At 47.4% G+C, this 20,985-nt stretch overlaps 1 protein-coding gene across 12 annotated transcripts in view; it reads left to right on the forward strand.

Annotated features, from left to right (window-relative positions):
- ARHGAP32 (Rho GTPase activating protein 32) overlaps nucleotides 1-20,985 on the forward strand; it is a 238,584-nt gene that overhangs the window by 175,417 nt on the left and 42,182 nt on the right. The window contains exon 1 of one of the 12 annotated variants that reach the window (XM_030290910.4): nucleotides 14,214-14,409. The exons of the other annotated variants lie outside the window; for them this stretch is intronic. The gene's annotated coding sequence lies outside the window, so the exon portion shown is untranslated. Of the gene's footprint in view, nucleotides 1-14,213; nucleotides 14,410-20,985 lie in introns of those variants that run through there. 12 annotated transcript variants of the gene reach the window in all.

The following is a 20,985-nucleotide window of genomic DNA, read 5'->3' on the forward strand; positions in this document are numbered from 1 at the left end:
CACACAGAATTCCTGATGCCACTCCTTGGGTGCATTCTCTGTGCACCTTAGGAAGTGACTGCTCTTGAGTGATGTTGCAGGAGTCTGGGATTCCTTCCTTGGACGCTGCAAAAGCTGGTGGGAGAGGAGTCAGGGAGAAGAAGGTTCCTGTAGTTAGGGAATGGTGGATGTGGTGCTGGAGGACTCCGGGAACTCCTTGGCTGGATGAAAAGTGCTGTGTGAGATGGGTGAGAGGAGGAAAGCAGGAAGGAGTTCCAGTTCCAGCTGTGCCAGCAGAGCCCAGGGAGGTGGCATGGGGCAGGACTGAGGTCCAGAGGGGAAGCTGGATCTTCCCAAGGCAGCCTGCAGGGCTGGCTGGCAGTGCCATTGCTGGGATAATGCACTTTCCTCGCCCATACTCCTGCATCTCGTGTTTTCCACTCCTCACCTTATGCACACTGGGTATTTCTCATGCACTTAAATACCCACACTAATTACTTTTCTCCCTGTACCTGTATTTAAAACGTCAGTTTGGCTGTCCCCAAGGAACAGAACTTTCCTAAAAGTCTCACTTGGAGCTGTTGTCCTCACTTGACACTAGCAGGGTATTTCATCTTGAATTAATATGAAGTTGTAGATTTGGCCTTGACAAGCTGCACTTATCAACAGGGCAACTTTGATTTCTTTAATCAAAATATGATGTGTGAGCATCCAGGACATTGTGTATGTGCAGAGTAAAGCTCGTTGCCATGAAGGAATTTCCAAACACAGACTTCCTCGTGCTGCTTAATTGTCCCTGTAACTGGCTTGGCTGAGGAACCTAATGAAAAGCAGATGGAAAGCAGGGAACTTTCTGCCCTGGGTTTCTATTATTATTTATAATTAGAGGGTTTGATGTGCACAAGGGATGGGGACAGCATTTTAATGGAGACATAAAACATTGCAGTGGTCTCTCATGCAGGGCAGTGACTGCAGTTCAATGGAAATGAAACACAGGGAAGGGCAGAGGAGGGTTGGATTGAGGGCAAACTCTGCTTTTGGAAACAGTATTTTCATGGACTGTGGCAGGATGTGCTTTGTACCAGCAGCAGTGGAGCCAGGGCCTGGGATAAGTGATGGAAAATGGGAAAATATAGGAAATACAGAAAAATCATACAGAGAACTGGCCTTTTTATTCAGTTCTGAACAGTCAGAGTCATATGAAAGAATATCAGTTTTGCCCCAAGTCACCTCTCAAATATGTTGGACAATAAAATTTGGAGTCAGGAGAGGAAGGGTGCCTGTTGAGAGGTGTTTTCCCTCCTGTGTTGGACTAAGCCTGTGCCCTCTTTTTTTCATCTTCCATCCTGTAAGAAAAAGCTTTTTTTTTTTTTTTTTTTTTTTCCCAGCTGGGATGCAAATGTTTTCCTGACTTTCTGTTTATGTAAAAAACACTGTGAAGATCTAGGAAGGTTCTGTGGTCTCATCAAATCCCACATTTCTTGAGCACTTTCCTTTTTTCTAAATTCTCTCAGGATTCTTAGTGGGGATACAATACACTAATGATAATTTTTTAGCCGAAAATATTATACTGGATTGATATCTACTATTTCATAGTCAATATTATCAATTTAGCTGAATTTCGGTGCCAGAATAGATGGAATCAGCTCATTTTCATGAGCATTTTTAGAGATCCAGGATAAAGGCTGCATTTGAATTTCAGATATTCAGAGAGAAGTGATCTTTCAAATATTCAGTGTTGCTCAGAAGGAAAAGTGTGAATAGCTGCTCTGGATTTTCCTTCAAAGTGAACACTGATGAATTGCTTGAACTTTGTGGCTTTGTTGACTCTTCTTGTCCCCCTCTGTCCATCTCTTTTTGGGAACAGTGTGTTTGTGTCCATGTGTGCTCATGTTGTCCCCACTCCTCAGTCAGTCAGTGTCTCAGCTCTCTCTTTCAGTCCCTTTCTTCCTCAGAATTCTGGATATTCATAGTTTAGCAGTATTTTAACCCACATCTCACACCTTACCTCATACTTGCAGTTTGTTTTTGTATTTTCCTAATAAGTAGCATCTTCCTCTGACCCAACTTCACTGCAGTGGCCTTGGCAGAGTCATTTGGGGAAGGTTTTAGACTTGGTCTTTGCTGGGGAGCAGCTACTTTCAGTGGGGAAACACAGAATTAAGCAAAGGGGGACAGTTAGAGCTGAAGAGAAGAAATGGGGGCTAAGAAGGTAATATTTCACTTTTTTTTGCCTCACCCCAAAATAAGCATTTTTAAAGCCTTAGCACTCATTCTCACAAAGAGCTGTATAACCCAGCAACTCTGCCCAATTTTATGGAGGCATTTTCAACTTCCTGTCTCATCCATTTAATTTATGTTTGAAAGGTGAAGGTGTTCTTATTAAAAGGCCCCCTGTCAGTATTACAGACTGTTGTGAATTACTAATTTTCTTTTTAAAACATCAATAACAGATTGATCTGGGTCAGCACACCCAATACAAATAATCCACTGAATTTTAGGAGGATTGAAATTTAGCTCTGAATCAGGCAACAGGCTCTGCCCTGACCTCCTGCAGGCTCTGGTCAGTGCTGGAGAAATTAATTTTAACTGCAAAAATGCAAATTGAGACACATTCATTGAGCTGTTGTAATCACAGCAAGGCCATGCCTGGTTTAAAACAGGCTCATTTCTAATCCCTGGATAAAAAAGATTGTGGTCGACTTTTATTTTAATAAAAATCAGAAAGAAGAAAGTGCAAACAGAGCTTAAATTCTGCAGATGCCCCGGCTGAGCAGCCATTTGACACTGGTAAGAGCATCATGTCTTAATTAGCGCTCTACGAAGAAAACAGGGAAAGTGAAAGATAATTAGTACCAGTCTTGTTAATCTGAAGTAAACAAAGCAGTTGTTTGGTGTTCATGCCACTGTGTCATTAAAGCTGAGTTAAATGGAAAAGTGCTGAGCCAGGGCAGGTCTCCGTTTGCAGGGGCAGGCAGAGAGGGGATGAGCACCCAGAGCTGCCCAGCTGGAGCTGCTGCTGAGACAGGAGCTGCTGCCAGCCCTGCCCGGGAATCCTGATCCCCTGGCCACGGGGTTCAGGAGGGGAGGGCGGCAGTGGGGGTGTGCAGAGTCACTCCAGGAGAGTCCTCTCCATGTGTGTGGGAGTGCTGCAGGAATTTCCCCAGCTCTGAAAGGCACCAGGACCCAGCCCCAGTCCCTGCCTCCCCCCTGCTCCTGCAGTCCTTAGGCTGGAGAAGTGCCAGCATTGCCCAGCAGTGCCACCGTCACCTCCAGACCTGTCCCGAAGTGCCACGTCCCACACTTTGCCTTCCCTCCAGAACACAGGTGTGGGGCTGGGGCAGAGCTGGGCCTGCCTCCTCTGCACTTCATGATTTTCAGGAAAAGCACAGCAGCAAAACACAGCTCTGAGACAATAATGCTGCTTTTTTGCACAGGGTGAAGAGTAAGAACAGCTTCTGCTTTAGCAGCAGGAGAAATGAGAGAAAATTCAGTATATAAGAAAACTCAATATATGACAAACCCTGTGCTGTTTGGCAGGATGGGGATGGGCCTTGTGGTGAAAGGTCAAACATGCAAAACGTTGGAGTATTTTTTGAGCTGGGACACAGGGTGGGAATTCCTGGATCCTCTGAATTTCCCAGGTGTTTAGCACCAAAGAACTTGGAGGATTGGGTGTGTTGTATCGTGCTATTCATAGCCCAGCTGAGCTTTGTGTGAAGTGAGCTAATTTTCAGTGGAAGCATATTTTAACCAGCTGCTTTTTGTTTTTGTTTTGCCTTTTTCCTTTTTATTTTTCCCTTCCCAGTCTCCCCTGCCCATGGAGTCCGTCCAGCGTCCTGGAGCTACTTCCCCCCTTGTATGTCTTCATTTATTCCTTTGTCCTTCTTTCATTCTTGCCTTGTTTGTCTCCTTTTTCTTTCCTTCTTCTTCTGTACATGCAGGTCAGTAGCACTGATGCCCTGAAGGATATTTAGGGGAAACCAAAGCAAACTTTTGTCCTAAGGTGCTCTTTTAAAAGATATTCGGACATAAAATAATACAGCAGGGAAAGAACAAAGCTGGTTATAGCTCTTTTCTGGGGGTGATAGAATCATCTTGAATCCATAAAAAGATTGAAAACATTAAAAAGAAAGAAATTAAGTGCCAGATGACCAATGTCAGCGTGAAAGAAAGAGAGGCTAAAAATGGCTGATGGGGAGTAATTAAACACAGTTCTTGAAGTTTGTTAGAACATGACAACCTTCAGAAGCCAAAATTCCCTTTTTTTTAAGAGGGAATGGTGTTTGTGCTTAACATCTGACAATGCCCAAAGTGGACTAATATGTGGCTGGTTTATTCAGAGTCCTGCTTCATGTTGCCATAGTCTTTTTTAGATCCTGCTAGTGCTGGTCTAAACCTCACAGCAATAAACTGGTGTCAGAAAAACCTGGGATTGGTCATGTAGATTTATCATTTTTACAGCAAATGCCTCACTTGCACAGATCAGCTCCCCCTGGGATGTTGTTTGGATTCCCTAAATCAGTCTGAAAATTTGATATGCAAATACTGTAAAGAGATAATTATAAAATACATAATATTCATGTAAATGTACACAGATATATCCTTTACCCACACGCCCACTGCAGCCTGCTGGCACAGACTGTGCTGCTGTCCCTGGAGAGTGGGGAACAGGCAGCGCTCCCTCTCCCAGGGCTCCCTCCAGGACAGGAAAACCTGCTCCTGTTGGGCAGGTTTGGTTTCCTGGGCACCTTCCTGAGCACGTGCCAACACGATCAGAGAGCAGGGTTTATATTTGGGATGTATCATTGAGAGTGGGTGAGGCTTCTTCCACTGCCCATGTCCAAACCCACAGGAGCCAGGGAATACTGAAACTGGGATGGAGGATTTAAGAATGAGGGCAGAATTATTGCTGTGACTGGCCATGTCCACTGATAAATAATCTGACAGAAAATTTGGGAGGAATCAGAATAGTGAATCTTATAAGATCCAGGGAGTTCCCTCTGGACACACAGATATGGAAAAAAGATTTTTCTTAATATTTTTCCATCTGTATAGTCAAGTTCCTCGGATCCCTGAGCCCTTCAGATATGCAGTTCCTGTCAAAGATCAGATAACACAGGAGGCTTTAGCCTGTCTATTTTTTCAGGCAGGCTTCTTTATTAGGTTTTTAACACAAAAACAAGGAATGGCCACATTTCTGGTTATTTAATGCCAGTGGTCAGTGTTGAGTTCCCCTCCTCTCTCAGCTGTGAGAAGTAAGATTCTGACAACAGAGCAGCTCCAATATTTCTGCTCAAAGCTATGAGGCTTATTAGAGGTTCTACTTGTTTTTCTTGTGACATTAATTCCTTGTGACAGCCCTGTCCCTCTGTGAGTCACAGAATTGCCACCGAGATGACAAACTTGTCTGTGGCTGCTCTGAGAGCACCACTGGAGAGCTGAGGAGCCACATCCTCCCCTGGCTGAGCACTCCTGGGCTCTGGGGCTGTTTTAGATTATTCCTGTGTCCCACAGATCATGGCTTCCGCTGCCAGGAATTCAGAAATATTTGTGGGTTTTAAGTATAGGGGATTTGAGGTCCTGTTCAGGTTTTGCTGGTGCAAGGGGGAAGTTCCTTTCTGGGCTCATTTAGGCACTGAAGTTCTTTTTTGGGCTCAGATAAACAAGCTGAGCTCTGGACAGGGAGGCAGGGGCTGGGGGAGGATTTTGTAACTGGGACAAAGTGCCCCTGACCACAAGCCCAAAATCTTTGTCTCCCAGCCACAGCAAAGGCTGTTCCTGTGCAAGCTGTGCTGTATTAAAAATCACTGATTACTCCTCCTGCATTTGCCAACCTAATCTGACATTTATTTTGTATCATTTTTAATATTCTTTTTACAGGGAAAACTCTGCTTAGGGTGGTCTCTGCACAGCATCCCAGAATCCCAGACTGGTGTAGGTTGGATGGGAGCCTAAAGATCATCTGGTTCCACCTGCTGCCGTGGGCAGGCAGGGACTGGAACTGGGAACTGGCCTGCACACACTGTGCTCACTCCTGAGCCAGCTCCAAGCCCAGTTATGCAGGCCCCAGCACCACCCACTTCATCCCCAGCTCAGTTTTCCAGGGATTTGGGTTAGTTCAGCTCAGTGGATCAGCTCCCTCATGCTCCTGCTTGCACACAGACATTGATGGGCAGGAACAATTCAGGCCTAGAACAGCCCAGAGGAGCTCAGCTCTGCATGCCCAGCGCTGAACTCTGCATTTCTCCAGCTCTGTCTCTCTAATTGCTGTCTCTCCACACTGAATTGTTGGTCTCCTGCAGTCCCTCTAGGAGATTTTTAACTTTGTCCTCTCTCTTGCCTTCTGTCTGTCCCTGTGCCCCCTCCCCTGGTTATCAGATTTGGAGATGGATAGTGTAAAACCAGGCTCTGCATTTGTTACTGAGGCTCTGAACCAGTCCCACCTGAGCTCAGGTAGAACCTGTTCTGTGCCATCACTCTCTGTCCTAACCACGTCTAACCTTGTATGTGGTAGCAAGAACCCCTCACTAACCCCTAGGCTTGCTGGCAGAACCTAGCTGTAGTGTAATAAGTAGTGAAATAGAGAATTATTCATCTCTTTTTATATTAAAACCTGTTGGGTAGAAAAGGCAGTGCCTGGTTCTGAGAACCCACCTTCTCAGGGGCAGATTTTCTGCAAGTGATCTCCAGACCCGGTGAGTGAATCCAGATCTTGGGGTGCTGCTCAGCACACCTGGGCCTTGCCTTGAGCACCCTCTGCAGTATCAGCAGCCATGTGGGTGTTGATCTGTGTATCAGAAATCAGCTTCTTTTCTCCCCTAGCTGCTGCATTTCTAAATATAAAGCGTTCTTTTCCCAGGCTTTCAATTTGTGCCTCGCTATCCAGAGTTTGCCAAACCCTCTGTGACCATGCTCTGGAGGGAAGAGCTTGCTTGAATAAGAGAGGGAAGAAATGTGGTTAAATATATAGTTTTATGGCAATGGAAACAACCCTCCTGTGTGCCCAGGGCACTGTGAGAGCAGAAAACAACTGTGCTGTGTTGTCATTGCCATGACAACATGGCTGTTGCTTGTCAGAACTGGCACTAGGTGAAATTAAGGTGTTCCAGTGGATCTGAGGAGCTGAGATGTGTCCCTGGTACATTTTATGAAATTAAACATTTGATCCTCAGTTATTGAAAGGTATTTGACAGCAGACATTCCCATTTATTTGCTTGTTGTGTTAAGTCATACCTGAACTTCTATTTCCCCGGATCTCATAAGTGCTCAGAAATAGACTGCAGGTGGGATTTTAGGAGAGGCAGAGCAGCAATGTGTGGGAGCTTTATTTCTAGGCAGGGCTGTGCACCAAGGCAAATAGCAGAGTTCTTGCACAGGCTTCAGACAACGTTGTCCCCCGTGTCGCTCTGCTTCACCCAGTCCCTTGGTATGGGGGTTGAACTGTACCTTCCTAGAGGTCATCCCAAGGTGAACAGGTTATTTATTATTGGATTTTTGATATCAAAGCAATGCTAATAAATACACCCAGTCAGAGCACATTTGAGTCCTGCTATCCACAAAAGCATGGAATCATGGATTCCCCTGAGCTGGACCCACAAGGATCATCCTGTTCCACTCCTGGGTCTGCACCAACCATCCCACCTCGTGTCTTAGAGTGTTGTCCAAATGCTCCTGGAGCCCTGGCAGCCTCGTGGCTGTGACCATTCCAGGCAGAGGAAGAACCTTTCCTGATACCCAACAGCACTGGCAGAACATTTCAGTTTATGAAGGAGCCAGTGCTGGAGCAATTCGGTGACTGAAGTGCTTGGGAAGTGCCAGACCTCTCTTCTAATTGTATTTGAACTGGTTGCAAATCTTCTTGTGGTTTAGGTGTAAAGCTCTGCTTCTGCTGCAGTCATTGTCTGGATGCCCCTTGCTCCTTCTCCAGTCATCAGAGGAGGATTTATTTTTAAACTAGGCTTTAGGGCTTTATTTCACTCCCATCAGAAGTGCTGAAAACTTGCTTTAAAAAAATATTGTTTTGCTGGTAGTGTGGATCTTGGATGCATTAAGAATGTCAACCTTCACCTTCAATAATTGTGTTGTTTTGCTAGATTTCAGTGCAGTGAGCTCTGGAAAGTGCTTATTTACTCTGAATTGCCCCAGTAATTAATTACCTGGTTTCAGGAGAAGGGGATTAGTTCTTTAAGGTCTTTAACTTTCAGGTCTGTACTGCAGATCAGAACTGCAGCAGCATTTTCCTGAGTTTTTAATTTAATTTCATTTCTCCTTCTCTTTGCTATCCCTCCCTTGTTTTAAGTGATTCGTCTTTTGTTCCTTCCCATTTTTTGGCAGAAAGAGATGAGAGCTGTGGGCTGATCTGTGGAAATGCTGCTAAATACAGGATTCATCTGGTCCTCTATGAAATTTGTACCACAAAATCTGTGATTCTGCTGGAAAAGTAGGAGTTGGAGAGTACAGCTTCCTGAGCCTGTGTGCTGGGAACAGACATGGCAAAAATTCGGTGTTCCCTGGGCAGGCAGGAATGGGATGTAGGAGCATCCCAAAAGCAGCAGCAGCAGCAGCTCTGTCCTGCCTGGGATGAGGAGTTGCTCACAGCCCTCTCTGGGGGAGTGGATTTGGAGCAAGTCCCACTGTGCTTCAGCCAGCCAGGCAGCACCGTGTGTGCTGTTCTGCTGTTCCAGCAGTAGTTCGGGAGAAGGAACCAGCAGGGCTCTGGATCTGGGGCTGCTGCTGCTGCTGCACTCGCCCTTTCCCCACAGGGCACAGGATGCTTTTGGCATTCCATGGAAACACAGCATTCCCAGTTGTGGGCTGAAGCTGTGAATGATCTTCTAAATGTCCCATTTCCCTTTTGCAAGGGGGCAGGGCTTGGGTGTTCCTCTACACCTGCACAGAAATCCACCTGAGGGTTCTCCAAAGCATACCATGGTAAGACTTGCAGGCACACAGGATGGCAGGGAATTGCAGTTTTGGGAGTTATTCACTAAACTGGGACATGTAGTGGATTTATAAGGAACAGGTTTTAGAGTTAAAAAGTGTCAAATATTCTTTCTACACTCTCTGCCTATGGGGGCATGTTTTATTTGTAATTTGCTTTTGCAGTTTGCCTTCACTGGCAAATCTGAAACACTTTTCCTAAACAAAATCTGTAAACCTTGGCTAATTTCTAAGTGAGAGATGAGCAGGAATTGTATTTCACAAAGTTCCTAAGGATGCAGAGCATTAGGGAGTTAATATATTTCTCCTTTGTCTGTAATCCTTTAATCCTTTAAAACTGCAGATGTTTCTAACAATGGCAGTGAGAGCCAGGAGTGCATTTTGGCAGTGCTTTAGGAGCACCCTGGCTGTTCCTTGCCCCCACACTGAGGAGTTTTAGGTGCTGTTTATGCAGTATTTGCAGTGAGAACAAATCCATGTTTCTGTGACATTTCCTGGGTGCTATGGAAACTGTCTGTGTGGTTCTCAGGAAGTTCAGAGTGAGTTGGTTGACATTTTCTTCAAGAGGCTTGGGTTTGAAAGCCTGGAGTGGAAGAGCAGAATTTGGGGATGAGTGTTATGCGTGGAGGGCACAGGGGAAGCTGGGGAAGGGGCAGAGCAACTGCAGCAGGGCAGGAGATCCATCCTTTGGAGAGAAGCTGGAGTGAAATAAAAGGCACCCAGTGGCTCAGGGACCCAGGAGCAGGAGGAAGGTATCCTTTGCTCCTGCTTTTTCACTCATAGCTTCTTTTCTTTTTTAGCTGAACTCAGAGAGTTTTCTAATCTATGAAAGTCCTTCTGGAGCCCTCCCAGCCCTGAGAGAGTGGATCCTGTGTCCCCTCAGAAAGTGCCATGAGTGCAAAGCCAGTGGTCCCAGGACAGCTGGTGGACACCAGTGTTGTCCTGTGGCACCACCAGGTGCAGGCTGAGCCTGGGTATGCTCCAGGGACCTTCTGCCTTCTCTGAACAATCCCAGTGAGGCACAGGTGGAGGTGTCAGTGAATAAGCCTCTGTGTCCAGCCCTCAAGTTTGCATTCAGGTTCTTCCCTGGCATAGCTTAGTCTCCTGGAAGTATGGAAAAGATCCTACACAGAGCTGGCACAAAAAACCCATCTCTGCCCACCCCAGTCCCCTGCCAGGCTCCAGGCTCCTGGCCTAGGAGCCCTTTAGCAGCTTCAGGGAGCAAGGGCAGCAGCAGAGCTCTGCCAGTTGAGGAGCATCCTCTGCTCCATGCCAACATATCCTACATCCCCACTGGGAGGCACTGCTGGTGTAATTACAGGGCTGAAAATCAGCCTCCAGGCACAGGGAAATGCCTGGAATACAGGTAGAGAGAAGAGACAGATTAATTCCTGTGTTCCCTATCGGGCAGTTTCTCCTTGAGCGTGGTCACTGAGGCTTTGGGAAGAAGCTGAGCCCATACACCGCGGCTTCAGGCATCTCACACTTTAGCAGATAATTTTGTGGTGAGCCTTGACCATGTTTCCTGGGGAATTTTAATTGGAAAGAAAAGGAACAAACAGGGTGTGTGGATCTGTGCACAGTCTGTACACATCAGTTCATGAATAATGACATAGAACTGTGTTCTGTGCAGGTAAGAAAGAGCTGTGTTGATGTTGAAAACATTCCTGGTGTTTGAGAGGCTGGATCCCCCAGAACAGGCTGAGTAGTGTGAAGCAGAGCAGTGAAACTTGGCTGAGTGCAGGGAGTTGGAAGCCCCAGTGTGCTTTAATAAGGACACTTTCCTTTTCACTAGTTCTTTTCTGCTTTCTCACTCTGCCTGCTCTCCACTTACTCAGGTTGGGGGTGATGTTATTTTTAAACAAGATGTTTTTTTCCTTTCTCCAAAGCTGTGTCAAAATGGGGCTTAACTATAGACATAGTTGGCTTAGCAAAACTCTGCAGTTATGCTAAAAACTCTGAAATAATGGCAAGAGGGAGTTTGTTCTGCTCTGCTTTTCCTCTTCTTTTCTGAATAATTCTGTAAATAAGTGTGGGAGCCAGACTGTGGCTGGGAAATGCTTCAGGCAGTTTTAACTATAAATGATGGCACAAAGCTCTGATCTCTTCCTAGCCTATGGATTTATCAAGGGTCATGCCAGTGCTTAGCTCAACTCTCCCATTAAAACTGGTCTTGGGAAGTTCACAAAGTTGAACAGCTGCACCACCACCCCTCTGTGCACAAAGACTTCAGAAATTGAATAGTTGGAATATTTTTCTTGCGAGCCATGGCAGACCATAGCTTCATCCACCAAAAGCTCAGTCACCACATGGTACCATTGGGCCCAGAGAAGCTGTGGCTGTCTAGAAGTGTCCAAGGCCAGGTTGGACAGGGCTTGGAGCACCCTGGGATAGTGGAAGGTGTCCCTGCCCATGGCAGGGGTGGGACTGAATGAGCTTTAGGGTCCCTTCTGACCCATTCTGGGATTTGATGATTCCATACTCTGTGACATGAGATACCTGGATGTCAAACCTGGTTGCTGTTGGCTTTGAATCAAATCCAATAATTTTAAGGCATTCCATGCCATTATGTGCTGCTGTATTGGTTTTTTTAAATGCCCCACTCTGTTTCCATCTATAATTTCTCAGCAACACCCCTTATTTTAAAGGGCTTTTTGTTTATTTGTGTTGTGTGTATGTGTGTTGGGAGCAGCTGACTGCAGGATAAATCCAGCTGAGGATGAAGCAGCATTGGAAAATCCTGCCTGTCCAACTCCTAATGATGGCTTGAAGCTCCTTCGGTGGTTACATTTGCAAAATCAGAAAGCAGAAGAAGCTACAGGCTGCACTAATAACATTCTCTGGGTTGCTTTGCCTTCCCAATTCTTCTGAAATAACTTTTGGAGGATAGGGTGAATTTCAGGATTGAACTTGTGACAAGCACACGGATAGACCCTTTTTTCTGTGGTTTCAAGTATGTGGGCTTCTTGGATGGGTTTAAAAGATACTCATTATCTGCTTCCTCTGCTCCATGGCAAGCTGACAAACTCCTCAGGAGTGGGGAGTTCATCTCTTTGACTTGCTAAATTTAAAAAAAAAAAAAAGCTTAAAATTGTCTGGCAAAAGAAATTAGAACAGAAAATGAGACTCGTGTGATTATTTTATTATTTCCAATCAAATGTTCACATGCAGCAAAAGACATGGAAGTGCTGTTCAGTGCAGTGGAGAGCACAGACCCCTGTGCAGGTGCAGAAGGTCCCAGGTGCAGAGGAGTCACATCTTGGTTGCTCAGGTTTCACTCCTAAAAGAAAGGCAGTTTCTAAGAAGGATTAAAGATTTTCCTTTACAGGAAACACAGTGCAGATGGGGGAAAGGTGTGTCATTGTACACCAGGTAGTAAAATATCTCCTCAGAGCAGTAATTTGAAAGGTAAAACCCAAGCCTGAAGGTGAGGCAATTCTGTGTTATTGAGGATGCAGCTGTTACATTCCTACTCTGATTAGAATAGGATTGGGCAACTGCTGGCCTTAGTTTGAAACTGAGCACCAGCAAAGTATGTGAATGGGGGGTTCACCAGCCTTGAAGAGCCTTCCTAGCCAAGCCTGGCCTACAGGAAAAAGATAAAAAATTATACAGGGAGCATACAACACATCCTGGCAGCTTTGGGCAGCTAGTGTTACTAGTCTAAGTCCTAGATGCTGCTTGGTATTGTATATGCATTTTGCGTGTTAATTTGGAATAGCACTGCTTCTGCTGTATTAATCTGTGTTGGGATTTTCCCAGCTTTGATCAATGGGTTTGGTAGGAAGAGCATTCCCAGAATGGTGAGTTGGTACCAGGGAGAATGGTTTGCACTTTGACTTATTCAGGGAGAAGTGGATTTAGGGGTCATGCTTGGCTGCTGAGGTAAACCCAGGTGTGATAGTGTGCTCATTGTCCAGGCCAAACAAGTCCAGCAGTGAATACCAAGTGTACAGAGAAGCTGGAGAACAGGATCATCAGGAGATGTGAGTCAGCAAATGGTTTTGAAAATAGCACAGAAGAGAAAGCATGAGCATCCAAAGAAATGAGTTTTCCCCTTCTGCTCATCAAGATATCTGCAGATAGAGAGGCAGATTCCTCCTTAATCCTTATGAGCCTGCGGTTGCCCACTTTCAGCTGGCAGGCCCAAATTTTAAAGTGTAATCGATGAACTGTTGTTAATGGGGGAGCTTGAGGTCAAACAGCACAATGGCAGAATTAATCCCACAAACCTGCAGTAAATGCAGGTAAGGTTACAGCTTCACTGGCACTAGGAGAAGGCTTGGCTGAGGCTTCCTGCCCTCCTGGCTCTTGTTCCTGCTCCAGGTGCTGCCTGAGGCTGGGCTGGAGCCTGGCTGGACCGGGGTTACTGGGAAATGATCCTGTCACTTGGCTTTGCTTTCAAACACCAGAACTCCAGGAGAGTTTTTAATTGGGTTTGTTTTCAGTGATCTGATCATAGATTCAGTTCAGTGCCAGCTAGCCCCTCGGACTGGGAGGGGACACTGTTCCTGTGATTGCGTTATCGGGGACACGGTGGGTGCTGAGGGGCCCAGCCTGTGTCACATCTGCAAGCTGGGACGTGCTTCCACCAGAGCACTCAGGCCTGCCTGGTGTGTCTCCCTTATTCTGGACATGCTGAGACAGATCCTCAGTGTGGCCCTGGGGATTTGCAGCAGGAGCCGTGGCTGAGGGCCGGTGATGGTGGCACTGATGTGCCCCTGAGCTGCCCGTGGTGTGTTTGCCTGGCGGTGCTCACGGGCTGAGGGGTGGCACCGGGCCCGTCCCGATGGTGAAGTTACATGGAGCAAACCTTCGGTCAGACCTTCCCAAAATCCCAGGATGGGTCAGGCTGGAAGGGACCTCAGAGGGTCACCAGGTCCTGGCTCCCTGCTGCAGCAGGGCCATCCCAGGGCACAGGATTGTGTCCAGTGGGTTCTGCAATATCTCCAGTGAGGGACACTCCACACCTTCTCTGGACAATCTGTTCAGCGCTTGATGACTGCACACAGAAATTTTCCCTCACGTTCCACTTGTCCTATTGCTCGATTCATCTCCTCAGCACCCCCCTTCTAGATTTGTATACCTGGGATTGTTTTACATTTATATTTTAGGCCTTCCACAGACGAGCAGCCGTGTGCTGCTCCGCATCCCCTCCTGCCCACCCTGCGCCCTTTGCCCTGGCCGGGGCGGCGGGAGCGACACGAGGGTCCCGCGGCGGTGCCGGGGAGGGGGCGGGAGGAGGGAGTGGAGAAGGAAGAAGGAAGGAAGGAAGGAAGGAGGCACCTGCGGAGGAGGAGCCGGGGAGGGGCTTGGCAGAGCCGCAGAGGCTGCGAGCGGCCGGCGCATCCCGCGGATCGCGGCGAGCCGAGGTGGCCCGGCGCGGGGAGCCGGCGGGAGCGGGGCCGTGAGGCGGCGGTACCCGGGACAGCCGGCCCGGGCTCGGACAGCCCTGTCTGCGCCACTTGTTGCTTAGGAACTTGCCAGGTACTTCGTGTGTGTGCGGGGAATGAGTGGCTTTGCATGAGGATTTTTCCTTCCTGGTGGTGGAGGTGCGTCGGGAAAGAGGCCCTCGGTAGATACTTTACATTGGGTATTGGGGAGGAATTCCTCCCTGTGAGGGTGGGCAGGCCCTGGCACAGGTGCCAGAGCGGCTGTGGCTGTCCTGGATCCCTGGCAGTGCCCAAGGCCAGGGGTTGGACGGGGTTTGGAGCAACCTGGGACAATGGAAGGTGTCCCTGCCCATGGCAGAGGTGGCACTGGATGGGATTTAAAGTCCCTCCCAATCCAAACCATGCCATGATTTGATGGTACTTAGCAGCCCCTGGCTGGGCCCAGGGTGCCTGGCTGTGCTGGGGTGTCCTGCCCAGGACACTGCCTGGAGCAGAGCTGGTCCTGCACTGGTGTGATGCTGTCGGGGTGCTGAGATGCCTCCCTGCCTGGGATCATGTTTTCAGCCAGGTGAAAATACTGGTGTCAGTAATTTCTGTCTCATCCCTGGCTGCTGGTTACAGGCCTGTGCTTCTGCAGTGGGAAAAGATCCTGGGGATCTGTGCCCTTGGGCAAGTTCCCTGGCTTGGTGACCAAATACCGATTAAATTTACATATTTACCCCTCTCCCCCTCCTTGTTAATTGTTTTACTTCTGTTTCCCTCTAACTAATCTCTGCCTTGAGGTTTCTATTCCACCTTGCTCCACACTGAGTCCATAGCTGTAAACTGTTTTATTGGATTTGTTCTCTGGTCATGGGTGTGTAGTAAACTGGAGCTGTTAAAGGGAGCCTCTTTCATGTCCGGGATGATTTGTGTGAGGATTCCCACCCAGATCCCAGCAGAGGAGGAATTCCAGCGTGCACACCCCCTCCACCCCAGCCATGATCCTGGGGCTGGAGTTCAGTGCCTCCCTCTCAGATTTATGCCTCCCTCCCAAAGAAGCAGCTGACAGAGGGGAATGTCTACAATTTAAATTTCAATAGATTTTTGCATATCACTTTATCCTTTTGTCTTCCCTCCCTTCCCAGACTGGCACATTCCTAAGCATTAATATTATTGATGCTGTTGGTCAGGAGAAAGGGGTTTCCTATTAAAACTGCCAGCCCATTGTTTGCTGGAGCCCTGGGGCAGGGAATGCACACTCTGGAAAATAAAATTCCCAGGGAAGAGACCTTACTGTGATCATAGTAGACACTTCGCAAGTAGCCGTGGCTCGTCTGTTCATATTTGTTCAGGAAACCTCCTAAAAGCCAGAGCCCATTTTAAGAACAAAATGCCCTGCAGGATCTGATTATTTGTGACAGAGAAGACAGGAGGCCTTCCCTTTCCACTCTTCCCTGGCCTCCTTTGTTCTGAGTAACACACAGGCATGATAAAATAGGCTCATTTGAAATCAAGGCCTTGCATTGGGAAGTGAAAGGAAAAGAATATAAAGCAGGCAAAACAATACATTATTTGCATTCCTAAGTCTTAAAAAGCAGATTTAATTCACCTCAAATCCCCCAACTTGTAGGTCAAATTTTCCCTTTCAGTGAAGTTTTTTTACACTTCCTTAGCTGTGTAATAAGCATGTATGTATGTAAAAATGTAATTTTTATCCTCTTTTAGCTATTGTAGCCTTCTTGTGCTGTATAAAGTGACTGTAATGTGAATGAAAACAATTTTCTTTTTATTTCCACTCCAGGTGAGTGGAAACTTAATTTCCAAAGGCAGAATAATCTCAGGGGTTGATAGTGAAAGCATGAACAGTTTAGGAAGTTAGGGCTGTAAACAGGAGAAGAACCAGGGTGGTATGGATCTGGGAAGGGTAGGTCACTGCAGTTTGGAAGTAACTGGTTTGGGCTGGAAACACTTGCCCTCGGGCCAGTGAAAATGAGAGGCAGCCTTTGGGAAGGGACTGGGAGAGCAGCAGGGATGGTGCCTGTCATACTGGGGGTACCATGTACCTCAGGACAGTCTGTACCCAAGGCAAAGGCAGTGCCATGGGCATCAGGAGCAGCGGGGCAGTGTGCCTTGACCGGGGCCTCCTGTTTCCAGAGGGATCGCTCATGCCCCTTCCCCACGGAATCAAAAGGGTTTATTCCTTCCCCGTGCCTTCCCAAGGGCTTGAGTAAGAGCAAACACCCTCTTGCTGTGGGATCGGGCTCCATCTGCCAAACTCCTCACTATTCCAGTTGTGTTGTTTGTTGATTCCTGTCAGTTCCCTCTCTGTCGCTCACCCCTCCCACGGAGCGGGCTGGAGGAGTGCGGTGCCGCTGTCACTGTGGTGGGCCCGGCCCGGCTGGTGCCACGCTCCTGTTGGAATGGCTGGGAAGGCTCTGGCTGCCTGCCTGTGTCCAAAGCGCTGGCTGTGATGCAGGGTCAGCTTGGGTTACTGTCGAGTTTTTGGAAGTTCTCCTGCAGTGCTGCTGCCACTTGCAGGAATTGCATGGGCGAGGCTCAGCTGAGCTGCAGCTCCACTGGACTGTTGGGAAACCTTTTAATCAGGGAAGGAGCTGCATGGAGCACAGCTGGGCTGTGAACTAGGCAGAGCAAAGGCACTCTGCCTTCAAGTCAGTGTGAGTTTGGGAGCAGTCAGCTCTTGACTCCTCTGAGGCTGTGGCCGCTGAAGCCAGGAGGAAAAATGTTTGGTTTAGATTGTCCTAAAGGGAGGTTGAGGTTGTCCATTAGGCAATTTCATCTGTATGGATCGCTAGCAGCTCCAGTCAGCTGGAACAGGGAATGTGTGTCACTGCCATCACTGTCTCTCTGTGGATCACATTCCTGTTGGTGTTGACTGGTGAGCTGGAGAAGCTTCTGGCAGAGATGGCCCTGCACAAGTGTCACCCGGTGCCAAGGTGACATCTTCCTGCTTGAGTGTTCTTCCATTTCTCCCTAAGTTGCAAGTGGCTGCAGAGTTACCCAGCACAGGGCGCTGATTGCTGGTGCTCATGCTTACCCTTAATGCTGCTGCCCCAGCTGAGGTTCCAGAAATTCCTTTAACCAATAGCACCCTTCATGGGCCACATCAATACAACCTTTGGGGTCATTCTGAAATCGGGTGTCTTCTCAAACCATGCAAAATGTGTATAAGAGATAGCCTCAGGTTACAGTGTCACGTCCTCTTCAGTGGGAATGTAGGGTTGCACACAGGCACATTTTGGTGTCAGATCTCAAATCTTTGTGTATGTTATGAGCTTGGACATGCAAAGTCAAACAATCCTGACATGCCAAAATGAATGTGGGTAGCAGGCTGACACCATATCCCTGATGGGCAGATCTGGTGTTCAGTTCTGCCTGTGATGGTTACCTGAGTCAAAGCAGCCTTTCTCAAGGATCCTCAGTCTCCAGGGTAGGTGAGATAAGCAGAAGGACTGCATTAAGCTCTGCTAGAACACAAAGATTTAGCTAGAAAGCAAGAGAAAAAAGATATTTCAGGTGTCTCCCTGGATATTTTTCTCCTAGCTCACGTTTCCCAATTTTCTCCCCTTGTTTCCCAGTTTTGCTGCTGGCCCTGTGACCTCTTTGTGTCACCTGAGCTGCTGACCCCAATGCCACGTGTGGTGAAGCTCTATCAGTTAGTTTTCAGCTCCCACTCCTTTTCCAGATTGAGGCTCTAAGAACTGGTTTCCTTTGCACTACAGCTCCATCCATCATTATTTCCTCCCCCAGTTACCTGTCCCAGCCTGTCCCTGCTGCATCATCACTGGGACTCTGTTAGTCAGCACTGTTGTTTTTTTTTTCCAAAATACAATTGAAACTTGTTAATAGAATTAATAGATTGATCTTGCTAGCCCTTGAACCTTTGAAACCTCTCTCATGTCTCTGTTAGCCTTCAGCTACATAAATGACTGATTTATATCTCCTGGCCATGTACCACTGCCCCGGGGCAGGTATGCTGTCCTTCAGGGATTAATTTGAAGATGTCCTGGGTCTGTTTGTTCAGGAGGTCAGGTATCATTTAGTATCATCTTAGTGCTCCCTTGTGGCCTTAGATTCTGTGCAAAGATCAGTCATGTCTTAAGGCTGGAAAAGTGCAGATTCCCTGCTATATGAGGCATATGTGATACACTTTTGCATCAGCCTAACCTTGAGGTTGTCATTCTTAAGCCATTACAAACACTCAAAAAATTTGGCAGAAGACCACCGAAAGAGGTTTTGCTGTTGTACATTATCTCTGGTTCATGTCTGTGTTTTCTCATGGCCATAAAGAAACTTCTCCAGGCAGTTCACACTGTAGATGATCCTCGTGCATGTCACCACAGACATGTGATTTTAGTTAAATGAAAGTAGCCAGCTACCATGCTGGTAGCTCTGGATTTGCAGTGTGCTGTCTCTGGCAGAGGAGTGACCAGAACTGAAGGAATTGTGTGAGTTGCCAGGTGGATCTCTGGTGCCAGATGTTCCTGTGCTGACCAGGAGGAGCCAACCTGAGCCAAGGGCTGCTGTTGACAGGAATGGGGAATAGCTGGAGTTGTGCTGAGTTCATTGCACAGACACTGCCAAAAGATGACTGCAGAAGCCTGGGCAGATGCAAGAGATGCAGGTTCCTTATTACCAGGCTTTGTAAATAAACAGCACCAGCTCTTATCAATGACCTACTTTACTCTCCATATGTGTGGGGCTCTCGTGGTAGCTGGGAATCTGTCCTTATCCTTGGCTGGTTCTCGTCTTAGCTAATTTGAATGGTTTTTATCAAATTACATTGAAATTAATCACCTTTAACATATTTCTTCACTTCAAAGCCCGGCCTTAACTGATGGCAGCCTGGCACAAGAGAAATGCTGCAGCATCAGAAAACACAATTTATTTTGCTCTTGTTTATGTCAAACCAGTCAGTACACATTTATGGAAGTTATTTGAAATAGAAAGATATTTTTAGACTCATATCTGTGGAGTTTTAAATTATCTCTTGAAAATCTTTATGCCTGCTGAGGGAGCCCAGTATAGAGATTAGTGAGATTGTTACCGTGTTGGTTGGTCCTTCTTCAAGCCCATCCTGTTCAAGGACTAAGGGATGGTGCTTGGTGGTGCGTGGTTCCACATTCTGCATGGGGTTTTTAGGGCTGTGTAAATGAGCTTCCAAAATAGAATGTGCTGTGGCAGGAGGGAAGGAGGAAAATGTCTTGTTGCTAAGGAACATGACAGAGAACTGGGACATGTGACTCAATTCTTGGCTTGGCATCACTTCTCACTTCAGTGACATGTGGGTCTGCAGAGTGGGTTTTTCTGAGCGTGAGGGGATGGATATTGAATATATTGGCAGATGTTTTCAGGAGAGATTGGGGTAACTGCTGCTCTTTGGGGACCCAGCTGGCCTCACTCTGCTCCCACCCTTTGGTGTGATCCTGAGTGTGCAGAATCAGGAGCACGGGAAATGTGTGGCAAAAACAGTCCCAGCTTCTCATCTCCTGATTCCTGGTGCTGCTCTTTTTTCAGAAGAGTCTGTTGCTTCTCCTTCTCTCCCTGCAGCAGTTTAATTTTAGGAGAGAATGGCTCTGGAGGGACTAAAAGCCTGGAAAAATTTTTGCCTGACATGCTGTAAATCTTCTTTAAGAGAGGAAGGATTTCACTTTTGTTTTTGTAATGCTTTTTTTTATGACATTCCCACACCTTTGTCCATCTTTGATTCTGTGCCTGCCAGTGCAGTTTGGAGATTGCTGTGGAGCTCTGCAGCCACGTGTTGTTGTTGCTTCGGCCTGAGCGCCAGCGGAGGCCAGCTGGGTGCTGTGACCTGTAAAATCTCTGGGAATAACAGAAACAGGCTGCCCATGTGCTGAGAATGCGGGTCAGCAAACAGCCTCCAAGATTATTCTCTTGGGAGTCCAAGTTTTCCTAACCCTGCATCAGAAAACATGGTGCTGTTACCCTGGGAAGGGGATTTTGTCAAACCCCAAATATTAGTGCTACCAACAGGGAATGAGACTGGTGCTCTTTGTTTGTGGAACAGGGGCTTGTTTTATCTTGGCAGAGGCTAATGAGGCTGCAGGGAACAGGCAGAGGGCTTGGGAAATGGGCAGAGGGCTTGGGAAACAGGCAGGGAGTTTGGGAGGGTGTCCTGGAGGAAGTTGCCATTGCCCTGGATGGGGCTTGGAGCCACCTGGTTTAGTGGGAGGTGTCCCTGCCCGTGGCAGGAGTTTGGCACAAGATGAGCTCTGAGGTCCTTTCCAACCCAAACCACTCTGGGATTCTGTGTTTGGAAACTGTTGCCAGGTCACCATTTGCCTGGATGTCCCCTGGCCTCTGGGAAGAGGCAGGATGAGTCAGCTGGGAGATGCTGTCCTGCTGCAGGGTTGGCTGGGTTGTGTCTTGTTCTAAAGCCTTTGTCTCATGGGGCTTTTCTTGCTGAGCAGAACAAATGTGGGGACACAGTAAGGCTGCATTTGTTTGTTAAAAGGGTTTTTCCTGTTTGGTCTCTGTGATCCAAAGCCAAGGAATCAGAAGGAGACAGTGCTCTTTGCCATCCAACCTTCCTTCTGTTGGCAGCACTTTGGGAAATTCTAATGAAATACTGCAGTGGTCTTGGAAAGGATTTTGTGGCCAGCCATCACTTGTGGAGTTTGGGCTGAGCCACGTGATGCTGTTGGACTGT

This window comes from Taeniopygia guttata, chromosome 24 (assembly GCF_048771995.1).
Source record: "Taeniopygia guttata chromosome 24, bTaeGut7.mat, whole genome shotgun sequence".
Taxonomy (NCBI): domain Eukaryota; kingdom Metazoa; phylum Chordata; class Aves; order Passeriformes; family Estrildidae; genus Taeniopygia; species Taeniopygia guttata.